Below are 6000 nucleotides of genomic sequence, written 5' to 3' on the forward strand. Positions count from 1 at the left end.
CCCAACAGGGTGATGCACACTAGTGGTGCTATGAAGTGACAGCAGAAGCTGAGAACACCAGCACTTAAGGCAAAAACAAGGTAGTCATACAGATAGCAGTGCCAACAACTTAACTCATGGAAAAGGACATGAAAGCAGGCATGATGAAAATTCTTGCCTAGAGCAGTAACTGCTCTTGAGGTTTTTATAAACTTTTGTTCATTTGTTTATTTTTATGAGGCAGTCTGAAAATAATATCCCTGATTTAGTAAATATTTAAAACCAGCAGTAAACCACACATTCAGTAGATGACTGGCATATAAAGACATTGAAGCACCTGCTTAGATACTGCCCTGGATAGCAATGATCTTAAGCATGCACTTAAATGCTTTTTGGATCATACCCAGTAGAGATACAGAGTTATGTTCAGCCTTGGCAGTGTCTTTAAGTGCTTTCTAATGCCTTACCCTGGTAAGCTTTCCCTTGATTTCCTTGTATTTCAGCGATCTTCAATAACTTAACCTTCAAAAACCCTGATTTTATTAAGAAGTGCAGGGTTTCATCAGTAAGGTTTGTCTGGACATTGTAGAAGTGAGTTTGCCCAGGAGTAACTGTTAGTTTTTTGTAATATCCATTATTGTCCTTTTCTTTGAATTAGATGCCACAAACAACTGAAAAAAAACACACAGAGATTAATACAGACGTTGTGCACATCTGTAAGTGATGATTTGCATATGCTTGCACCGTACTTGTAATGCTCTGAAAATATCTGAAATGCTCTGTAGTATCCTGGTTTATAACATATCCTTCACCACAGTTTACACATTGAGAATGCATGCTGAAAACAGGAAACACGCATATGGAGGGTAGGTAAAAGAGGATTATAGTATGCATGCATTCAACAGAATAGTCCCAGTTTAAGAGTATCATAAGCATCAGGCTTGCATAAACAAATCAGTGCTTAACCCACAGATGTATCTAATGACCGTATGGATTGTGCGTGTTTACAACTGGAAAAAAACTCTCTGAGCTTTTCTATTGTTTGTTGACTTACACCCTATAATATTAATTTTATTTGTGAAACCAGGTTATTCACTGGGATATTGCAAGTTCATAAAAGGAAATGGAGTTATTTAATATATGCCACAGGACAAGATGTATGGGTCTGTTCTCTGCTGCCTTGGAGTTCTCATGTCCTAGGTGAGTTACGAGGCATGTGACCAAATGTAAGACTGCATTTCTAAAACCACTTTATCGCTTTTATACAATATTTCTTTTAGATTTTCCCCCTAGCAGTTGGCTCAGAGATTGCAAACTTCATGATCCTTTTGGCCTGAGGCAGCTGCAGAACTTCATGGGGGCCTGAACCCCCCCTTTAACACAGGAGTGGAGTCTACAAACCCATGGTCGTGCAGCAGGCAGGCAGCCCTGAAGCCCTGCCGACCTTCACCTTGCAGGTGTCCTTTGACACGTCTGCCAAGAGAGGTAAAATGCCACCACCAGAGAGTAAGCAGAGCCTGTCAGTCTGGGGACTCTCTGTAGCCTCGAGGCTCAGCTTGAGGGGGTCGGCAGCAAGGTATGGAGCAATGAGAAAGGGGCCCACTCGTGTGCAATGGGTGTCTGGGCTTCCACAGCACAGCCCTGCTCAGTGTTTCTGTGCTGACGGCAGGAAAGACTTTAGCCAAAAGGTTGCTTAAACCAAACTATAGCACGGTACGGTATGTTGCATTTATGTCTTGGCATCTGCTCACTTCAGACACCACAAAAACCTCTTATTGCTGATGGCGGGGGAAGGAACACTTTAAACTGGAAAGGTCCATTTATCGAGGGCTCGGGGCAAGACGGCAGCACCGCAGCTGGCGGTGTCTTCTCCTCGGTCCCCGCGCCGCCGGCGGCCGCCGCCGCACCATCCGTCGCCTCATCCGCACCGCGCTATTGCACCGAGGCAATAGTTGAGGCACAGCGCGCAAGTTCCGCAGGATAAGCGGCCCCCACCGCTGTGCATACAACAAAGCCGGACTCGGCCAAAGGCGGCTTGACGCTTCTCCCAGTGCGCCCGTGAGCTCCGCGGTGTCCGGCGTGAAGCCAGGAGCTTCGGGAGCGCGGAGCCGGGGCTCGGCAATGGCTGGAGAACAAAAGCCCCCCGGGGCTCTGTGTTCCCTAGAGAGGGGAAGACGAGGAGGAGGCACCCGTCGGGCTGGCTGCGGTGGTGATGCACGTCGGGGAGGCGTCGGGGCGGGCAGCCGCGGTGCCGTGGGTGAGATGCCTGGGCCCGCTCCCGGCTGCCCAGGGGGCAGCCCTGAGGCCGGGACCGCGGGCAGGGGCCGAGGGCGAGGGGGTGGCAGGGCTTGTGCACCCGGCGTAGATGCGGGCGGTATCCAGCCCACTGAGGTTGTTGCGTGCTTAATTACTTTCTTCTTTCATAGAAATTAATCGCGGCGGTATTCTACGGGGATCTGAGTCCGAGAAGGGAAAAAGGGCACTCTGAGCGGGAGTTCCAGCGGCAGTGTCCCCCGGAGCCTGCCAAGCGCCGCGTCCCCGTCCGCCTACGCCTGTTTGTCAAATCTTGGCATTTCCTGACTAGTTCATTAAAAACAAAACAGAATATCCCACCCAATAAAACGGAGCGAAGTCGGTAATGATTTAGTCACCAAGAAACACCAGCGGAATCAGATGCCAGGTAGACGGGCGGTCACTGTTTTCCTTAAAAAAAAAAAAAAAAAAAAAGTCCTCAGTGTGTAGCCGAGTCGTTTGCCGCACCGGCCTATCTTTCGGCAGGCGTTAGCTCAGGGCTGGGCTCGGTCCGCGGGTGCCCCCGCTGCTCAGCGGCCTCCCTGCCCTGCGCGCCCCGGCAGCGCTTCCCGAGCCAGCGGCCGTCGGGGGCCCTCGGGTCGCCTCCCAAACTAGGGTGCAGCGGTGCCCTGCACCGGGGACTGTGCTCCCGGCCCCCTCCCTTGGCTTAGCCCCTGTGATAAGCCGGAGCCGGCTCGAATACCCGCTGACCCTTGTCCCTCCGGCGCCGGCTGCGGGTTGCACCCCTGACCCCCCCTGAAGACTCTGCCCCATTCATTTTCTCGGGGGTGAGTTCCCAGCGACCGCGGCCCCCCACTGCCGACAGCCGTGGTCTGAACTGCTCCGTGTACGCATCGCCCACCGCAGCCGCGCACAGTGCCCCGCGGGAGGGCCCGCCAAGCACCGCCGAGGGGGCTCGCTGCCGTCCCGGGCGCATTTCTGTGCTCAGAAAGGGTCAAGGTTTGCCCCAGGCTTCACGGCCGCGGAGGAACTGCTTAAATCTCTTCTTCGCATCAAGAACAAACACTACCTATCTCCTTGCTACCCTGGACGGAATCCAGCACTCCGGATGAATTTTTTTGGGGGGTGTGGGAAGAGAGAGAGCGGGGGGAAGCTGAGATAACTGCGGCGATGTCTGCACCGGCGGGACGCGCGGATGGGAGAAGGCGGTGCGAGGTGAGCGCTCGGTCGCCCGCGGATAGCGGTGCTACCTCCGCGCTCCTCGGGGCCCCGCGGCCGCCGTCTCTCGGGCGGTGCAGGAAGAGCCCCGCTCTGGGTCCACCGGGGCCCCCAACCCCGATGCTCTGGGTCCGCCGGGACACCCACGGCGGGGCCGGGGCCCGCGCCGGGGCGGGCGTAGCGCGCAGGACGCCGCACCGACCTCAAGGCGGCGCTGCAGCACCGCGGGCCGCCGCCGCCGGGCACAGAGCGGCTCCGGGGGCTCCCCCAGCACCGCCCGGCCGTGCCCGCGCCCGTCCCGGGCACAACGGGGAGGCCGCCCCGCCGAGGGGGGGAAGTCCCGTGGGTGCGGGAGGGGCCCGCCCGAGCTGGACGCGGAAAGGTGACATGAGAGTGCTGGGATCCTGCGGGACCGGCGGCCCGTGCCCCGGCTAGTGTCTCCCCTGCTCGACGGGTGCCGTTGCCGTAGAGCCCCCCCGGCGTCCGAGCGACCCCGGGCTCCGGCTGGTGCGGAGCTGACGCGGCACTACCGGTGGACCTCGCGGCCGGCTCTCGCCGCGCACCTGCCGGCCGGGCCGGGCGGAGTGGCGCCGGGGTCACCGGTGCTCCCGGCCAGCGCAGACGTGTGTGGCGGCTGCCGCGCTGCCGGTGGTGGGAGAGCGCGGCGTAGCCGAAACGTGCCACGAGCGGCCGCGGAGAGAACAGCCCGGGCAGTGACGCCCACCGCACCGTTCCCCTCCCGAGTTCCCTCTGCTTTGAAGCTTTTTCTTTGCCTGGTCGGCTTGTTATTTGAGGAGGCTGTTGTTGTTTGGGGATTTTTTTTAGATTCTGGGTTTGATTTTGGGTTGGTTGTTAAATATATATATATGGGGTTTTTGGGTTTTTTTAATTTTTTTTTCCCTCCACGAGTGTGGCTTATTTCTACTTGCTGTAAAGGGCAAGAAATTATGGTTCTCCCGAAACAATTTCCCTTTGATCCTTGAGTCTGGGGGTGTTGTTCTTGGTATCCAGAAGCCAGTAGTGCGGGAAAGAAATTGCATCTCTAAAGTCCCTTTTTCACTTCGTTCTTGAGGCAACCTGCCTCTTTCGAGAAAGAAAAACGAGGGGATGCGGATCCTGCCCCCGCGTTCTGCCGGAGTCCCCCAGCTCAGCCGCGACCGATGAGCCCTTGCCCTGTGCAGGCTCCCCGAGGTGGCCCGCACCCACCTCACACCCGGCCCGAGGAAATCTCTCCTTCTCCCGCAATGGTGAACTTCCGTATCCTCGCTGCCCGGGAGAAGAAATACTATTTATTTAGGCTGTCTGGGATTTAAAACAGAGCATTTTCGAAGCAGGATTTATGAAAAGAAACGAAAAATAGCCCCGGCGGCTGGTGGCAGCCGCGGGCTGCAACGTGCGCCATCCTCGGCTGCGCTGCCCTGTGAGGGGACACGGCCAAACCTTCCTCTGCCGACTCTTATTTCCCTCTTTGATTAATTTTTTTCTTTCTGTACACTAAAAGGAGAAAAAATCACGATGTAGCTGCAATTTACGTCCTCTTCTCTACCTCGGGCTTGAATTAACTAGCACAGACCTTCCCGTTGAAAATTTTTCAAAGCTGTCCTTTAAGTGCCATTTTCTCCGACGTCTTTCTGTCCTTTTCCAATTTCCAGTCCAGATTATACGATAAATTCCCCATACATGTGATTTAAATAACGCACACAACAAGATAATATTACAGATAAAAAATGTAACCCAAAGTCGACATATGCAACCAGCCGCGTTGCAGCAGCTATCGACGAAAGTGAATTGGACGCCCAAATAGAGACATTTGAAGAGGGTTAGGGAGGCCCCATTTAGCAGTAAATTCCCCGGTAATAAATCGAAACTGCTTTCGAAACTATGTGTCTGTTCCAGGTAGGGATTGTGTGCTTAGTCACCGCGCATGGGGATGCCACCGCAGAGCTTTTCTGTCTGAATCTGCCCTTAGGCGACTCAATCGCAGTGAAAGGGCAGCGCCGAATTGCTGACAGTCCGTGGGGCGACCCGACATGATGGCCACAAGCCCATTTGGACGTGAGCACTATCTGCACCCACTCTCGGCAACATGGGCACCCTCAAAACCCCACACTCTAGGTTTGGGGGTGTTATTTTAGATATTTAAGCCAGTCAGGCCGCCAATGTCACCCAAGCTGGGGCACGACGGGCAGCCGGGTTGGGCGGTGAGACGCAAGGAGCGCGCAAACCGGCGGCCGGTAGTGGGGCGGGGGGCGTCGAGCTGCTCTCGGAGGGAAAAGTCACCTTAGGTGACACGGGGGGAGCGGGGGGCGTTCTGCCACTTTAAAGCCCAGTTGCTACCCAAACACAAGTAAACAGTGGGGCCGGCGCGGCGGGGCGGGCCGGGGCCGGGGCCGCGGCCGGGGGCGGTCCCGTCCCGTCGGGGCGGAGCGGCGCGGCCCCGAGCGCGGGGCTGTGCGCGCCGCGGGGTGGGCCGGCGGCGGCGGCGGGCGGGCGGGGACAGCGCTCCACGCCACTCACCGCTGAAATGTGATGGACCGGGCAGGGGGCGGC

The sequence above is a fragment of the Aphelocoma coerulescens genome, chromosome 2 (assembly GCF_041296385.1).
Source record: "Aphelocoma coerulescens isolate FSJ_1873_10779 chromosome 2, UR_Acoe_1.0, whole genome shotgun sequence".
Taxonomy (NCBI): domain Eukaryota; kingdom Metazoa; phylum Chordata; class Aves; order Passeriformes; family Corvidae; genus Aphelocoma; species Aphelocoma coerulescens.